This window comes from Protopterus annectens, chromosome 12.part0 (assembly GCF_019279795.1).
Source record: "Protopterus annectens isolate FY-2018-M chromosome 12.part0, PAN1.0, whole genome shotgun sequence".
Taxonomy (NCBI): domain Eukaryota; kingdom Metazoa; phylum Chordata; order Ceratodontiformes; family Protopteridae; genus Protopterus; species Protopterus annectens.
The window spans coordinates 483,196,087-483,215,721 of NC_056746.1; the positions used below are offsets into that span (position 1 = coordinate 483,196,087).

The 19,635-nt window shown below is 44.0% G+C and overlaps 1 protein-coding gene across 1 annotated transcript in view; it reads left to right on the forward strand.

Moving 5' to 3' along the window:
* PRPSAP2 (phosphoribosyl pyrophosphate synthetase associated protein 2) overlaps positions 1-19,635 on the forward strand; it is a 1,165,642-nt gene that overhangs the window by 986,640 nt on the left and 159,367 nt on the right. The window lies entirely within an intron of this gene.

The following is a 19,635-nucleotide window of genomic DNA, read 5'->3' on the forward strand; positions in this document are numbered from 1 at the left end:
CTCAAGAGGCAGGGGTCAATCCAGAGGTGCCTACAGGGGACGTCGGTGGCAGGCTAACAACCAGCGAGGTACAGCCACAGATCCAGCCCACCACCACTCCCACAGGACAATCACAGTGACTTGGCTCTGGCACCGCCTACCAGGGAACAACTAGAAGCACCCTTAGGCGGGAAGCTAGCCTTATTTTCAGTAAACTGGCATTACATCACAGGAGACAAATGGATTTTACAGACAATAGACCAAGGTTACAGGTTTCACTTCCATACTCTACCAAGGAAGAGAGGAATGCCAAACCTACCTCCAAATCAGAAGACAGAAGCTCTAGAACAAATAACTCACTTACTAAGGATGAGAGCTATAGAAAGGGTACCATCTATGGAACAAGGACAAGGATTTTACTCCAGACTCTTCCTGGTACCAAGAAAAGAAAACCAATGGAGACCTATTCTCGACCTGTCCGCTTTAAACACATACCTCATTGTTCCAAAATTCAAAATGCTGACTCTACAGCAGCTTCTTCCCATGCTGGGCAAGGAGTCTTGGCTGGTAACTCTAGATCTCAAGGAGGCATACCTGCACGTCCCCATACGACCAAATTGCAGAAGATACCTCAGATTTCTTGCAGGATCAGAGCATTATCAATTCTCAGCATTGCCCTTTGAAGCTTATCTACTGCCCAGAGTATTCACGAAATGCCTGGCATCAGTAATTGCTCATTGCAGGCTTCAGGGAATTCAAATTTATCCTTACCTGGACGACTGCCTGTTACAAGCGGACAACAAAAACAAATCAACAAAAGATTTGGAAAGGGTCATTCATCTACTACAAGCCCTGGGATACACAGTCAATATAAAAAGTCAAGGCTGATACCATCCCAAAGGATAACCTTCTTGGGTGCAGATTTGGACACATCAAAACAAATGGCATTCCTGACAGTAGAAAAACAGGAGCAACTCCCTCTCTACTTCATGGCATTAACAAAGCAGAACCAGCTAACAGCAAGAAAAGTCCTGCAAGCTCTCGGTTACATGGCATCCTGCTTAATATTGATTCCACATGCCAGACTACATATGAGGAAGTTACAGTGGTACCTAAGGAATTTATGGTCTCAGCACAAGCACAGCCTAGAAACCCAGATTCCAGTAATTCCGTGCCTGAAACAAGAATTCCAATGGTGGGCTCAGGCCTGTCAATCAAACAAGGGACTGCCCTTCCACAGCACTCAACCAAGCCAGACCATCACAACAGACGCCTCAGACCTCGGTTGGGGGGCGCACATGCTGGACAAGTGCATACAAGGCTTATGGACTCAAGACCAGCTGCACCTACACATAAATCAAAAGGAAATGCTGGCAGTAAAACTGGCAATTCAGGCATTCAGACCATTTCTTCGACAGGGTCAACTGCTGATAAGAATGGACAACACCACAGTTATGTGGTACATCAACAAACAGGGAGGCACACATTCATACCCTATATGCCAGATGGCAATGGACCTCTGGAATGTGGCACTGAGCTTCAACATTCAGCTTCAAGCAATTTTTGTGCCAGGAAAAGAAAATATACTAGCAGACATCCTAAGCAGAACTACCACGGATGCCCACGAATGGATGCTGCATCCGGACATCTTCAGAACCATTACAGGGAAATGGGGACTACCAGAAATAGACTTATTTGCATCCCCACACAATCACCAACTGAAAAAATTCTGCACAAGGACGTACCACCCACTTGCTTGGAAAGTGGACTCCCTATCTTTCAGTTGGAAAAACCTGACAGCATATGCATTCCCACCTCTTCCTTTGATGCACAAGGTGCTATTGAAGATCAAAGAAGACCATCCAAGGATCATCCTGATAGCTCCAGTCTGGCCAAGGCAACATTGGTACCCATTACTGAGGAGCATGTCTCGGGAACAAATATGACCTCTGCCCCTAGTTCCCTTGCTGTTAACACAGAACAACTTCAAAACCCTGCATCCAAACCTGAAAACACTGCAGCTGGCTGCCTGGAACATTGCATAAGACCAAATAACCCAGATTTATCTCAAAGGGTAAAAGACATTATCTTGGAGGCTCGCAGACCCTCAACAAGAAAAAAATTATTCAGTAAAATGGAAAAGATATCTCATTTGGAGTACTGCAAAAGGAGAGAATGTGTCACTGGTAAACATAGCTAACATCCTGGAATACTTGGCAGAGCTCTTCCACAACGGCCTGTCCTATTCTTCCATTAAGATTCATGCATCAGCTATTTCAGCAGAATACAACTTGGATCCTCCAGTCTTCTCACATCCTCTGCTCAGGCAGTTTCTGAGAGGATTAAAATGTAAAGCCACCTAGGGAGCCACCATTGCCAGCATGGGACTTGAACTTTGTGCTAGAAAAGTTGACACTCCCTCCTTTTGAGCCAGCAGCAACAGCAGAATTACAGTACTTATCATGGAAAACTGCTTTCCTGCTTGCAATCACTTCAGCAAGAAGGGTATCTGAGCTACAGGCATTAATGGCAGTACAGCCCTTCCTGATCTTCCATCAAGATAGTGTCCATGAGAACTAATCCTTCTTTTATGCCAAAGGTGGTCTCCAGGGTATCTTTAAATCAAGCTATCCACCTACCAACATTCTTCCCCAATCCACAGAACAGGGGAGAAAGACTGTTGCATACCTTGGATGTACATAGACAATTACACTACTACCTGGACAGGACCAAGAGCAATAGAAAGACTGACCAGCTACTGGTAGCATATGCGACAGGAATGGAAGGAAAAGCAATTTCAAAACAGACAATCTCTAAGTGGATAGGAAATTGCATTAGATTTTGTTACTCCTACCATGGGAAGAAAACTCCAGAAAACATCAGGCCTCACTCTACAAGGGCTACAGCCACTACCACAGCTTTCTTACGAGGAGTGGCTACCAAGGACATTTTAGAGGCTGCTACTTGGAGCTCCATGCATACATTTGCCAAGCATTATAATTTACCTTTATACTCCAGATCCCGAGCAGGTTTTGCCACTGCTGTTTTGCAAGGGATCTTAACTACACCATAATCTTATTTCTCCTCCTCCCCCAGTTTGGCTATGGTATTCTACCCATTTGTAAGGACTGCAGATGCATCCTTGAAGGACATAGTACAGTTTTGTACCTACCATAAATGTAGATGTCCGATAGGCATGCATCATCAGTCAGGATTACCCACCCTCCTTCCCCTCTGTGGTACTCCTAGGGTATTTGTCCATCTTGTAGCTAGCTGGGGGAATCTATTATGGTGTATTTGTTTGTATATATGTACATACATGCTTATTTTTTGTTTGCTCTCTACTATTTGGAACCATTTGCATTTATCCAAATTTAGCCTTCCTAGAGGGCACCTGGCATCTTGGGCAAGAAACACTGAGGAAAATGGCGTCGGCTGATGCCTTTATACCCGAAGAACTGCAGCTATGACGTCGGATGAAGTGCGACACCAGCCGAGGCCAGACCCAGACTTTGGAATCCGGCCGACCGAAGGGCTGCCTGACGACAGGACAACCCATTTGTAAGGACTGCAGATGCATGCCTATCGGACATCTACATTTATGATGGGTACAAAACTGTACTTTAGTTTTCAGAGTCTGTAGAAATAATGGGGATACAGACAAATGAAGGTTTTCAAATCAGAACTAGAAACAGTTGACCTGATGTTCATAGTGTTTCACTGTTGCAGTCATCACTGTAGGGTTCTTCCTGCCGGCAGACCGTCCTCGGTCAGCCAGAATCCCAAAGTCTGGGTCCGGCGTCGGCTGTTCAGTCATGCTTCCTGACGTCAGAGTGCTAGGAGTACAAAGCTGCCAGCCGACGCCATGTTCTCCTGTCTTTCTTGCCGTGTGGTGAAAGCAGTTCGCAAGTGCCGGTCGACTGACTCCTGATATTTTTTCATGCTTCAGTCCGAAGACTTACTACTTCTTCTCAAAGCTAAGTACCCCGTTGGGGAAACTTTTTTCTTGCTCCAGTCCGATGTCAGGAAAAAGTTAATAATTGCATTTCTTGTGGGAAGCAAATGCCTCATAAGGATTTCCATTCTTACTGTATTCCTTGTTTAGGCCCTGACCACGACATAGCTAGTTGTCGGTTTTGTGCTAGATTTAACCAACGTATGATTAAGCGAAGGTACGATTTTGCTTTTCACTACTTTGGTAGGCGATTTAATTATAAAATGTCGTCTGACACGCTTCCGACTACCGGAGTTCATAAACGACGCAAGGATAAGGACAGGCCTTCGAGGTCCAAATCAGACTATGTTTTACAAGCAGAGCCAGCTACAGGTTCGGCTGTCGTCAGTGAGGCGCTTTCGCAGCCCCTGTCGTCGGCCATTTCAGAACAGATTGCCGAAACGGACTCCCACGAGGAGCCAACTAGGCCTTTGAGCACTCCAGCTGCAGGACCTTCGGACAATGCTCCCTCGGATGGGTCCGGAGCCGCTGTGCAGGTACCGGCTTCTGAGGGGGGTTTTTAGGCCTACACAGCTTCTGATAAAGGCAAAGCCAAAGACAAAGGCAAAGACTTCTTCTAAATCTAAGCCACCAGCCCAGGTCTCTTCTGATCCGGGACCCTAATCTCAGAAACAGCTACTTAAAATGGAGAACTTACTAACCATGATTAGGGGTTCACATCCTCCTCCAGACAAAAGGCCAAGGCAAGAATTGGATTATGAATCTTCTGGTCAAGCATCTATTTCTTCAGTGTCTTCCTCTGAACAGGAATATACTTTCCCTCCTTATGAGGATTCTGATGCTGAGGAATCCATTCCATCACCTTCTCCCCCTGAGGATTTTTCCTTTGGGGAAACTTTACATGACATGAGGGAGCATTTTCACTGGGAAGGACAGGAGTACTCTGAATCTAAGAGAAGGCTTAGGGATTTCCTCCTTCTTACCCAACATAGACCCGTGGCTATTCCTCCTATTTTGGATATTGTGGATGATGCCTTTTCTGAGGCTAATTTAACTCCTGACTCCTTCCCTCCAGCCCCTGCTAAGCCCGACAGATATTACAGGGTCTCTGACTCCCGCCAGTTCCTTTACAAAAATCCTACTGCTGATCCAGAAACCATTTCTCAGGGTCCTAAGGGGGTTAAGGCCACTTCTGCTAAAAACCCTATTCTGACAGATAAGGATTCCAGAACTTTGGAGAGATGGGGCAAAAAAGTGTACACTTCTGCTACTCTATCTATTAGGGCCTTAAATTGTCAATTTCATATGCTAAAATATCAGCAGTTTCTACTGTCTGTTATGAAACAAAAGCTGGGTACCATTACTGCATGTGCAGATAATAAGGAATTACATGATTTGATGCATGCCACTGAACAAGTTGGGTAAGCATGGTTTACACTGTGGTTTTGATGCCTTGGAGGCTTCTTGCAGGGCGGCTGCCTCTGGCACAGTCATTAGAAGGCATGCTTGGTTAAAGGAACAAAACTTACCTGATCAAGTGAAAGCAAAGTTACTGGATGCTCCTGTTCAGCATAATGTTTTGTTTGGGTCTAAGGCTGAAGAGGTGATAAAGAAAATGGAGGATAAAGCAAAATCCATGCAAACGGTTAAGGATTTCTTGCAAGTTCAGCCCTCAAGATTTAGCAGAAATTGGCCAACTAAAAATTGGTACTTTCCCAGCTTGGACAGGCCTCAGAGGGGTAGATATAGGCGCTCCAGAGGGAGGGCCCAAGCACAGACCTCTTACAGACCTAGACAGTGGAGTGCTTCCACCCCCAGGGGTGGAGAGGACAGACCTCAATCTTATAGAAAACAGGCTCAATGACTCCCCCTGCATGGCTCCAGGAACTTCTCTCCTGGAAGCCCCTCCAGGAGGAAAACTCTCTCTTTTTCAACAAAATTGGACTTACCTAACCCAAGACAAGTGGGTTCTGAATGTAGTTTCAAGAGGTTACAAATTCCACTTTCATACCTTGCCAAGACCAAACGGATGGCCAGGCCTACCAAAACACCAATGGTCAGAGGCATTAAACCAGGTGGGATCCCTCATGGCTATAAGGGCCATAGAATTGGTTCCACAATCAGAGATGGGCCAAGGTTTTTACTCAACACTCTTTCTAGTTCCCAGAAAGCAAAATTCATGGAGACCCATCCTGGATCTGTCAGTCTTGAACACTTTCCTGGACATACAAAAGTTCAAGATGCTTACTGCAGCAGCTCCTGCCAATGTTGAGCAAAAATGCATGGATGGTGACATTGGATTTAAAGGAGGCTTACCTACACATCCCAATCAGACAGGAGTGCAGAAAATACCTCAGGTTCAAGGCCAGATCGAAACATTACCAATTCTCTGCGCTGCCCTTTGGCTTGTCTACTGCGCCCAGGGTTTTCACCAAGTGCCTGGCACCAGTAGTAGCTTATTGCAGACTTGAGGGAATTCAAATTTACCCTTATCTGGATGACTGCCTTATCCAAGCAGACAGCAAGGATGTCTTACTCCAGCATCTGGAATTTGTTCAAAATCTTCTCAAGTACCTGGGATTCACTGTGAACATAAAGTCAAATTCGATACCCACACAACAGATAACTTTTCTGGGTGCTCTTCTAAACACAACAAACCAGATGGCATTCCTGACATCCAAAAAACAACTGCAGATGGCTTCAACTTTCAAAACCTTGGCGTTAATAACTCAGCTAAATGCAAGGAAATTCCTGCAGGCTTTGGGTTACATGGCCTCCTGCATCCTTCTCATACCAAATGCAAGACTACATATGAGAAAAATACAGTGGTACCTAAAAAGTGTATGGTCCCAGCATTGCCACAGTCTAGACACACAGATTGCTGTCTTGCCTTGTCTACAAAAGGAATTCCATTGGTGGACCATGGCATGTCTTCACAACAAAGGGAAAGCCTTCAGTCTGCCTCCAGCCAAGTGTTAACCACGGACTCCTCGGATTACGCATGGGGAGCCCACTTGCAGGGAAAAGGTCTGCAAGGTTTTTGGACAGAGGATCAGAAGCACCTGTATATCAATTTAAAAGAGATGTTAGCTGTACAGAATGCCCTCATGGCTTCCAGGGACCTTCTACAACCAGGGCAACTACTGATACGGACAGACAACACCACAGTTATATGGTACATAAACAAGCAAGGGGGTTCACACTCCTACCCCCTTTGCAGAGTAGCCATGACTCTTTGGAACACAGCTCTAGCTTGCGAAGTGGATCTACAAGCTCAGTTTCTGCCAGGGAAACAAAATATTCTGGCAGACAGCCTGAGCAGGAACCTGTCAGACCCACACGAGTGGATGCTAGACACCCAAATATTCAAGATGATTACAGAAGCCTGGGGCTGCCCGGACATAGATCTATTTGCATCCCCCCCTCAACCACCAGTTACAGATTTTTTGCACAAGGACATTTCACAAACTAGCATGGAAAGTGGATGCACTATCTTTCAGTTGGAAAAACCTCTCTGGGTGTGCCTTCCCACCACTACCTCTTCTTCCACAGGTGTTATTAAAGATCAAGCAGGACAAGCCCAAGATGATGATTTTACTGGCCCCACATTGGCCTCGTCAATTTTGGTACTCAACACTGATGAATCTATCCCAGGAGCCACCTTGGATTTTACCTCCGATTCCAAATCTTTTGTCCCAACACCAGGGCCAGGTTCTGCACTCTCATGTCAAAACTCTCAGCCTAGCAGCCTGGCGTATTCAGGGTCTATGATTAATCCTTTCCTTCCCGAACAGGTCATGGATGTCATCTTAGAAGCCAGACAGCCTAGCACTAGAAAATCTTATGCAGGTAAATGGAAGAGATTTTGCACCTGGATGCATGCTCAGCATTCGGATCCCCTCATTCCTAACATTCCACTGATTTTACTTTACCTGACAGACATGTTACATAAGGGTTTATCCTTCCCTCCATAAAAATACATGCCTCAGCTATCTCTGCACATTACAATACAGATCCTCCAATCTTTCCCCATCCACTTCTGAAACAATATCTCAGAGGAGCAAAGAATTTAAGGCCCCCCTAGGACACTACCCGTACCTGCCTGGGACCTCAACTGTGTTCTGGAAAAACTCACTCTGCCTCCTTTTGAGCCTGCTGCCACATCTGATCTTAAGTATTTATCATGGAAGACAGCTATCCTGCTGGCTTTGACTTCATCCAGGAGAGTCTCGGAGTTACAAGCACTCATGGCTGTGGAACCTTATATTATTTTTCACCAAGATAGGGTGTCTTTAAGGGCTAATCCTACTTTCATGCCTAAAGTGGTTTCCAAAGTGGCTTTAAATCAAACTATTTACCTGCCAACTTTTTTCACTAATCCACAGAATAAGGGGGAAAGGATCTTGCATTTCTTGGATGTACACAGACAACTTCGTTTTTACCTGGACAGAACCAAGGATATCAGGAAAACAGAGCAACTGTTTATTTCTTATGCAACAAATTCCCAAGGAAAACAGAGCAACTGTTTATTTCTTATGCAACAAATTCCCAAGGCAAAGCTATTTCAAAACAGACCATTTCTAAATGGATTCCTCATGGAATCAGATTTTGTTGCTCTCATCATGGAAAGCAAATCTCAGGAAAAATTAGGACTCACTCTACCAGAGCTGCTGCTACCTCAGCTGCCTTTCTCAGGGGAGTACCTACCAAAGATATTTTGGAAGCTGCAACTTGGAGTTCAGTGTATACTTTCTCTAAGCAATACAATCTCCCTCTTTACTCTAAGTCTAGGGCAGGCTTTGCTTCTGCAGTCTTGCAGGGCCTTCTAGCTGCCCCTTCTACTCTATAACCACCACCCTTTATCTCAGCTTTGGGATTCAACCCTACAGTGATGACTGCAACAGTGAAACACGATGAACATAGTACAGTTGTGTACACTTACCATAAATGTAGATGTTCGAGTGTCTTCACTGTTGCAGTCTGGGTTACCCTCCCTGCTGACCCCACTTATATTTTCATTAGTGTGGTTTCCTACTTCACCCTTTTTCTGAGGTGTATTTGCTTCAGGGTATGGGGTTTGTTGTATGTTACTTTTTTTTGTTTTACTATTAGCCTTCTTTTTTGGGCACCTGACATCTGGGGCAAGAAGAACTGGAGAACATGGCGTCGGCTGGCAGCTTTGTACTCCTAGCACTCTGACATCAGGGAGCATCACAGAACAGCCGACGCTGGACCCAGACTTTGGGATTCTGGCCGACTGAGGACTGCCTGTCGGCAGGAAGAACCCTGCAGTGATGACTGCAACAGTGAAGACACTCGAACATCTACATTTATGGTAAGTGTACACAACTGTACTTTTTTGCTAGGTGCAGTATGCTTATGGATAAAGGCTTATGTACTGAAAGACACAACAATGTGAATAAGTTAACGAAAGAGAAAAAAGTGCAAAAGGCAAAATACAACAAAGGTGAACCACAGTCCTGCAGGCAAAAGAAACAGGTCCCAAAACAATAGCGTACTACAGTTTATTGTCCGCTTTCGTCACAAGACTTCCTCAGAATAAAAACTAGTTCATTTGAAAGACATTAAATACTTTACAACCATACACACGTCATTAACAATCAATGGGATTAATTAAATAATTATAATGTTTTTATTCTGAGGAAGTCTTGTGACGGAAGCGGACAATAAACTGTAGTACGCTATTGTTTTGGGACCTGTTTCTTTTGCCTGCAGGACTGTGGTTCACCTTTGTTGTATGTGAATAAGTTATTGCATTGGAGATTTTGCAAACAATATGACATTGAAACACTGGAAACATGAACCAGAAAGAATTGCAGAAAATGAAGTTATGATCACATGAGATCATCCAGTACCCACAGTTAAAGTAGAAGCAAGAAAGGCAGATACAGTGGTTGAATAAAAAAGGACAAAACTGTTGTTAATCATCGAAATAGCTACATGAGAGATTATGTGCAAGCAGAAACTAGAGCAGTCTCTGAAGGCATTCAAAGTTCCGGTAGAAGCAGGACCAACAGGATTAATAAAAATAATTTTCATTCAATGACATCAATATGCCTGACAATCAGCTACAGATGTACTGCCGGTTCTTCTACAGTATATGGGGAAAAGGGTTCGATTCCAGACTGTCCCTCGTTACAAGAAAAGGAGAATGGACAGCAGTACTGAATCTCTCCACCTTCAGCACTTTTTTGTCAATCTTCCTTCTTTCAACATGATGTCCCTACAAACTCTTCTACCATTCATTCTTCTGCAGACGTTCTTGGTGTCTCTGGATATAAAGGACACCTACCTTCACATTCCTATTCACCCCTCCTACAGAGAATTTGAGGTTTTTAACTTGCCTGTCAAGATTGTAGTTCTTTACTTTGTTTTTCTGCAGCCCCTGCAGTCTTCACAAAAGTGCCTGGCTCCAGTCATAGCTTACTGCAGGACTGAGGGAATCTAGATATTCCTTTATTTGGATGACCTGCTAATACAGGAATCTTCCCAGCAGACACTCTTGACTCCTCTCAACTTCACTTTTTCCCTACTTCCAGAGTCTGGGATTCTCAGTCAACAGGAAGTTCACAGTGGAACTAACCCAAGACCTAGGTTTCTTGGGCTGCAGACTAGACATCAGACTCATGTGGGCCTTTCTACTACCAGAAAAAGTGCAGATTCACCAGTTGCTTCCATTCTCTTGTTCCTCTTCAGGCTTATACAGCAAGAGAAATTTGCGGGGCACTGTGGTTCGTGGCTGTATCCATTCCCATGGTCCCTTTCCCCAGACACCGGACTCCATATGAAGAAAATCCAGTGGTACCTGAAATCCATCTGGTCCTAACATTTCCATCTCCTGGACACCCAGTTTCCTTGTCTACTTTGCCTAAAAAGAAAAATCATATGGTGGATATCACAGATAAAACTCAGCCCAGATTTGTCTTTCAAAGTGCAGACACCACAACAAGAATTGCACTCAGGTGCATCAGATGCATGGGGAGCATGGACTGACAACCTGAGAGTTCAGTAGCTGTGGCCAGCACATCTTAAATCAGAGCAGATCAATGTGAAGGAGATACAGGCACTAATCCAGGCCCTGCGTATCCTCTTTCATTCTTGGAAACCACGTCCCGGTTAACAGGCAATACTACTGTCATGTGATAAATGAACAAAGAGGGGGCCACCAGATCCTATCAACTGTGAAGACTGGCTCTTTGAGTGTGGAGTCCCATGGGTAGATCGATTTACCTCAATCAACAGCAAGCAACTTCCTGTTTTTTTTTGTTTTTTTTTTCCAGTAGTACCTACTGTACCCAAACTTGGAAAATTGCAGTTTTAAACACATGTTCATTTATATTTGATATATGTTTATACAAAGACTTAGTAGTAATTTGTCTCCTTATCTCCGACATATGGCTTTTTATGTTTTTCTGTTTTTGATTCGTTTTTCCTATGTAAAATGCTGTGCATAATACACATCTTGCCATATAAATAAGCTTACACTTATTGCAATTCCCATATGCTTTGCTTTGACAAAAAATTCTGTCTTGAGGAATCTATAAAGCTCTTACTAGTATATATGTGTTTATAGCATGCGCATCTCCCACATCTGTGTGCCTACATATTTTTCTTAACCTGCTGCTATGTTGATGTTCATCGTGTTACACTGCTGCAGTCATTACACTTGGGTTATCTTTGCCGTCAGGCAGTTCCTCAGTCGTCCTGAGTTCCAAAGTCTTGGTCCAGCGTTGGTTGCTGTCGCCTCCTCCCTGACGTCAGTGCGACAGGGGTATATAAGATGCAGCCAATGCCATTTTCTTCAGTCTTTCTTGCCGCGCGGTGCCCAAAGCAGAAGCAGTTCGCAAGTGCCGGTCGGCCGACTCCTGACATTTTCATTCCGAATCCAGAACCGAAGTCTTCTACAAAGCTAAGTACCCCATTGGGGTAACTTTTTCTTGCCTCAGACCGATGTCAGTAAAAGTTAACTGTATTTCTTGTGGGAAGCAAATACCTCATAAGGATTTCCACTCCTATTGTATTCCATGCCTAGGTCCAGACCACAACGTCATTGGTTGTCGGTTTTGTGCTAGGTTTAACAAGCGCACTATTAAACGTCGGTTTGATTTTGCCCGACATTATTTTGGCAGAAAATTCAATTACACCATGCCGTCGGAACTTCCGACGACCGGAATACATAAAAAGCGCAAAGACCAGGACAGGCACCCGAGGCCCAAAACTGACAACGAGGCCTCTTCCATGCCGGTCGCCGGTTCTCTGGTTTTCAGCAAGGCGCCTACGCAGCCCCTGACGACCGCTTCCGACTCCCATGTGGAGCTGGCTGGGCCTTCGGACGTTCTAGGTTTTCAGTCTACCAAACTAACCCTTCAGAAGGAACCGAAGTAGCTCAGCAATCCACAGCTTCAGAGGGTGTTTTCAGACCCTACACAGTTAACCATTAAACCCTCTGCTTAAGTGTAAGGCCCCCTTAAAACAAAGAAACAGATACAGCATTCTCCAGGACAGGCTTCCATGCCTAAGAAACAAATGCTCAAAATGGCCAAAGACCTAATCACCCTGATCAGGGGGTCCCATCCCCCTCCTGATAAAAGGCCCAGACAGCATGCAGACTATGAATCTTCAGACCAGGTGTCCATTTCTTCAGATTCATCCTCAGACCTAGGATATTCTTTACCCCCTTATGAGGAGACTGATGCTGAGGAATCAAGTCCAGCAGCCTCCCCGCCTGAGGACTACTCCTTTGGGGAGACCTTGCATACCATGAGGGAGCATTTCCATTGGGAAGGCCAGGATTACTCAGAATCCAAGAAAAGGCTCAGAGACTTCCTTTTATTGCCACAACACAGACCCCTTGCTATTCCGCCAGTGTTAGATATTGTGGATGATGTGTACACTGAATCCAGCTTAAACCCTGACTCCTTACCTCCAGCCCCAGTTAAACCTGATAGATATTAGAGTCCCTGACTCTCACAAATTTCTGTGTACAAGCCCTGTTGCTGACCCTGAAACTGTTTCTCAGGGGACCCAAAGGGATTAAGGCCTCTTCAGCAAAAAAAGCAGTTCAAGAAAGTATACCTCTAACTTTAGCAATAAGAGCTTGCCAGTTTCACATGCTAAAATATCAGCAATTTTTGATTTCTCAGTTGAAACAAAAAATGCTTCCAGATTCTGATCCTCCTAATTTTAAAGAAATGCAGGATTTATTGCATGCAGCTGAACAAGTTGGAAAACACACTTTGCAATGTGGTTTTGATTCCTTAGAGGCCTCCTGTAGAACAGCAGTTACAGGCTCTGTCATTAGAAGGCATGATTGGTTAAAAGAACATACGTTACCAGATCATGTTAAGGCAAAATTATTGGATGCACCTTTGCAGCGGGATGTGGTGTTTGGAGTTAAGGCAGAGGAAGTATTAAAGAAGATGGAGGATAAGGCAAAATCTATGCAAACGGTGAAAGATTTCTTACAGGTTCAGCCTTCTCGTTTTAGCAGAAATTGGCCAACAAAGAATTGGTCCTTTCCAGTCACAGACCTCAAAGGGGCAGATACAGACGTCCAAGAGGTAGAGGTCAAGCACAAGGTCCTTACAGGCCTCAACAATGGGGTACACCAGGCCAGAAAGAAGGGGAAGACAGGCCACAACCTTATAAAAAGCAACCTCAATGACTTCCCACTACAGCTGCCAAACAACTGTCTCTTGGCAGCCCCCTTAGAGGAAAACTGGCACTTTTCTATCAATTGGAATTGCATCACCAAAGACAAATGGGTTCTCAACATTGTATCTCAAGGTTACAGGTTCCACTTTCACACTCTGCCAAGATTAAAAGGAATGCCAAATTTGCCACCAAATCAATGGGCAGAGGCTCAAAAACAAATTACATCACTCATGAACATGAGCGCTATTCAAAAGGTACCACACCAGGAGCCAAGGACAAGGTTTTTACTCAAGACTCTTTCTGGTACCCAGAAAGGATAAAGCCTGGAGACCCATTCTGGAGCTTTCTTCTCTAAATACTTGCCTGGATGTTCCGAAATTCAAAATGTTGACATTACAGCAGCTTCTTCCCATGCTGGGAAGAAAGCTTGGCTCGTGACTTTGGACCTCAAGGAGGCATACCTGCATGTCCCTATCAGACAAAACTGAAGAAGATACCTCAGATTTATAGCTGGTTCAATGCACTATCAATTCTCTGCACTGCCCTTTGGCTTACCTACTGCACCCAGGGTCTTCACAAAGTGCCTGGCACCAGTAATTGCATTTTGCAGGCAAAAAGGAATTCAAATTTATCCCTACCTGGACGACTACCTGATTCAAGCAGAGAGCAAGGTCATTCTTCTAAAGTATCTGGCGTTCGTAAAAAAGTTAAGTTGCCTGGGATACACAGTAAACGAAAAGAAATCAAAACTAGTGCCCTCACAACAGATAAAATTCCTGGGTGCCAGCTTGAACACAATGGCCCAGATGGTTTATCTCACGCCAGACAAGCAAGGACAACTGGCTCAATATTTTCAATTGATGGCAACAAAGACACAACTCCCTGCAAGAAAAATTCTGCAGGCCTTGGGCTACATGGCATCTTGCATACTACTAATTCCATATGCCAGGCTGCATATGAGGAAACTACAATGGTACCTAAAGAGTGTGTGGTCTCAACACTGTCAAAGTTTGGAAACCATTATACCACTAATTCCTTGCCTTCAACAGGAGTTTCGATGGTGGGCTCAAGATTGTCACTTGGACAAGGGACAACAAGGGACAGCCTTTTACTCAACCCACAGCCAGGCAAACACTGACAACAGATGCATCGGATTACGCCTGGGGAGCACACATGGCAGGAAAATGTATTCAGGGCGAGTGGCCCACGGAGCAAAGGCATCTTCACATCAATCAAAAAGAGATGCTAGCTGTACAAATTACACTTATAGCTTTCAAGGACCTGCTACATCCAGGACAACTACTACTAAAGACAGACAACACCGCAGTTATGTGGTACATAAGCAAGGGGGCACACACTCCTACCCCTTCTGCAGACAAGCCATGACCTTGTGGAACACAGCTCTAGACTACTAAGTTCATCTGCAAGCACAATTCCTGCCAGGAGAGAAAAACACACTGGCAGACGACCTAAGCAGAAACATCATGAGTCCACAAATATTCAAAATGATAACACAAAAATGGTGGAGCCAGGACATAGATCTGTTTGCATCCCCAATGAACTGCCAGCTACAGAAATTCTGCACTAGGAGTTACCATCCACAAGCATGGAAAGTGGATGCCCTCTCATTCAGCTGGGAAAACCCGCAAGTATACGCTTTCCCTCCTTTACCTCTCCTTCCAAAGGTGCTCATAAAAGCCAGGCAAGAAGAGCCAAAAATTATCCTGATTGCACCAGACTGGCCACGCCAGCACTGGTACCCAATCTTAAAGAACTTAGCACAAGAACCACCCTGGATTTTGCCTCAAATCCCACATTTGCTGACGCAGCACAACAATCAGATACTTCACAGCCAGCTAAAGACCTTAAACCTAGCTGCATGGAAAATTCCTTAGTCAAGCAAGCAATGCCTCTCTCTAAAGCTGTTATGGATGTCATTCTGGAGGCCAGAAGGCCTAGCACCAGGAAAGTCTACTCGGATAAATGGAAGACATTCTGTGCTTGGAACCAGGCGCACAGCCTTGACCCTCTTGTCCCAAACATTCCTGAGATACTTCAATATTTAACTGAGATGCTGGACAAGGGCCTCTCCTTCTCATCCATCAAGATCCACTCCTCAGCCATTTCTGCTCATTACAACACGAATCCACCATTTTTTTCTAATCCTTTGCTCAAACAGTACCTCAGAGGGGCTAAAAACATAAGACCGCCCCGTGGAGCACCTACCCCAACTTGGGACCTCAACTTTGTTTTGGAAAAATTAACTTTACCTCCCTTTGAGTCAGCTAACACAGCAGAATTAAAATACATCTCTTGGAAAACTGCTCTGCTACTGGCAATAACATCAGCACGAAGAGTTTCAGAATTACAGGCACTAATGGCAGTGGAACCTTTCCTCATTTTCCACCAGGACAGGGTGTCTTTAAGAACTAACCCTACATTTATGCCAAAGGTGGTATCAAGTGTGGCTCTAAACCAAACTATTCACTTGCCAACTTTTTTATCCAAAACCACAGAACAAAGGGGAGAGACTACTACATTCATTGGACATTCACAGGCAGTAACGCTTCTACTTGGACAAAACCAAAGCTTTCAGAAAATCTGAGCAATTATTGGTAACATATGCTGCAGGAGAACAGGGAAAAGCCATTTCAAAACAGACCATCTCAAAATGGATAGGACATTGTATACGTTTCTGCTATACTCAACATGGGAAACCTGTACTTAGCAGCATTAGATCTCACTCCACCAGGGCAACAGCTACTTCAACTGCCTACCTCAGAGGAGTACCTACCAAGGAGATTTTGGAAGCAGCAACATGGAGTTCTGTGCATACCTTCACCAAGCATTACCATTTGCCTTTATACTCCAAATCCAGAGCTGGCTTCGCCACTGCTGTGCTGCAGGGCTTTATAGCCACCCCTAATACCTTATAGAACCAGCCTCCCTACCTCAGCTTTGGGATTCCACCCAAGTGTAATGACTGCAGCAGTGTAACACGATGAACATAGTACAGTTTTGTACCTACCATAAATGTAGATGTTCGAGTGTAAACACTGCTGCAGTCCAGGTTACCCTCCCTCCTTCTCCTCTTACTTGCTGGTACGTACCTATGCCTTCTACCCTTTACTAACTATGGGGAGTATTTGCTGGTAACTGAAAGTTGTTGTTTGCCTTTCTTATGTATGTTTTATTAGCAATTTGAATTGCCTACCTATTTGGGGGCACCTGACATCTGGGGCAAGAAAAACTGAAGAAAATGGCGTTGGCTGCATCTTATATGCCCCTGTCGCACTGACGTCAGGGAGGAGGTGACCGCAACCGACACCGGACCAAAACTTTGGAACTCAGGCCGACTGGGGAACCGTCTGATGGCAAGGATAACCCAAGTGTAATGACTGCAGCAGTGTTTACACTCAAACATCTACATTTATGGTAGGTACAAAACTGTACTTTCCTTATAGCATAATTTATTTTTTATAGTTTTGCATTTCCTATATATAAAAGTTGGGTTTGCACTTAAACTATTTATTTCTGGTATTAGTGACGGCATTGGCCAGTGTTTATATAAAATATTCCGTGTATTCTGTTCATAATTCATGATGTATTTACACTCATTATGCACATTAGACTTATTTTTCATTTTATTAGTTAAAAATGTATTAGAAAAAATTGGTGCATAAGTGTCCTTTCTGTTTGACAAGCTTTCTGCTTGTCATAGCCCCTCGGTTCAAATTCATTGGCTAGGTTTTCTAGTTATTTAATACAGATGGTATCTGAAGTATTAAGCCTACTAACTCTAGCCGTTTGATTTTTCATGATATTTCTAAAAATATATGGGGGGTGCGTGCTATCTGCTGCTAAATATGTGCCCTTTTTTACTTATTTCTTGTATAGAGAAGTATCTAATTTACCTTCACTATTCTTCTCTATGTGGATGTCAAAGAAATCTATAACTTTTATGGTCAACTTGTTCTTTAAAGGTTAAGAATGTGGTACTATTATGTAAATCTTCTATATAGTCATTTAATTGACACAGTGGACCATCCCAAATAAGGAAAGTGTCATCCACAAAACGCTTATAGAACAAATTATTTTCTGAGATTTAAAAAAGTTCAGTTACAGGCTTGCTGTTCTTGACCTGTTTGTAAGTTTCTGTGAGGCTATTTTTGTTTGGGCTAAAGGAAAGTCTCTCTGTTGATCAGTGGCAGTGAAAAACATTGAGCAGCTTCCCTGTCCCCCATGGGAGTGGTTACTGACTTGAAACTGTAGTTTTATTGACCAGTAGGGGTCATTTCCAAAACTCCTTCATCTTCCTCTCTTAAAACCTAGTTGCCTCGTGGGCTTGGCGTCTTTTCAGGCTTGTTGGCTGTTGGTAAAGCACCCACCAAGAGGAGAAAATGCTGAGAGAAGAAGGGAGCCACTTTTGAGATTTTAAGTATTTTTTCTCTGTTTATTTGCTAAGTTTTTCTGCATAATTGCCTAGTTTGAGCATTTTCTGGCTTGTTAAACTTGATTTCTGCATTAGTAGCTGTATTTAGAGCACAACCAAAAGCTGTTTACTGAATTTCCTGTTTGCACTTGATTTTAAAATCGTTTTTTCTCAAAACTTGCATATTTTCTGTCTTTGACCTAGCACTCTTGTGTGGGGTCATTTACTGCACTGTTATAACTTGATATTACTCGTGAACCTCTGCTATCTCTGAAAAAACAAAAACAAAAAAAAAATCTTGCTTTTTCCCACTTTTCTGAGATTTAAAAAAGTTCAGTTACAGGCTTGCTGTTCTTGAACTGTTTGTAAGTTTCTGTGAGGCCATTTTTGCTTGGGCTAAAGGAAAGTCTCTCTGTTGATCAGTGGCAGTGAAAAACATTGAGCAGCTTCCCTGCCCCCCATGGGAGTGGTTACTGACTTGAAACTGTAGTTTTATTGGCGGGATTGCCTCAGTTCCTGGCTCTTGCCAGCCCCTGCTATCAAGCACGCTTTAGCGCAGAGTTGCCACTAGAGCAGCATCGGGCAGCGCCGGTTTAACAAGGTTAAACTTTTTCTGGCTCCATAAAGTCTGTTCTTCATTTTTTCCCTTAGAACTGCTCTACTAGTAATCTAAACAGTATATCCCTTAACTAAAAAGAGCAGCACTTGTTCCTAAAAAGCTTTTTTTTTTTTTTTTTCCTCCAAAAAAAAAAAGCTCAGCACTTGTCTTAAAAGCATCTTCTTTTCAGGCTTAGCACTTCTGTATTATACAAAGTCCCTCACTAGCGAACCCCCCCCCCCCCCCGGAGTACCCACTTCCTTACTAAGTCCTCTCTTATCCAGTTACACCCCTAACTTCTTAATTTCTCTAGCATGTCGAAGGGCCAGATGCTGGTGTCCTCTCCTGTCCAGTTGGTGAATCTGGGAATATTGAGGCAATGTTACAATTGCCTCATGTACACAGACAACCCTCTCCTCCTCCCGCATAACACAAATACTTGAGAGAGATGCAGCTATTTAGCCAAACTGGAGGCTGAGCTCTCTCAACTCAGGACTGGCAAGACCAGACAGGAGGAGAAGGCAACTACACACACCACGAAACCAGTCTCACATAAAGCTATCACAACAATGAATCAAACACATAAACACACAAAGACATACTCGGAGGCTCTGAGCAAAAATTTACCTAAACAGCAGAGGCCTCCAAAGCAGACACCCAAGCAACCGCCACCTCATGACACACCACAGGCAACACATAAACCACAAAATCAGTGTGCAAAGCAGTGACAGCCCTTAAGGCCAAATACAACACCAAACATACTTGTCATAGGTGACTCCATAGTCAGACACACTGACGTCCCACTCACTAGGCTAAACAAGGAGAGGGTCACAGTAAGCTGCCTATCAGGCACTAGAATCCGCCACATAACACAAGCACTCGGGTCACTCCACAGCAAGTACAAATATGACACAGTCATTGTCCATGCTGGTGTGAACGACCTGAGACGTACCTCCCTGGACTACATGAAAAGAGACATAGAGGAGCTCTCTGATT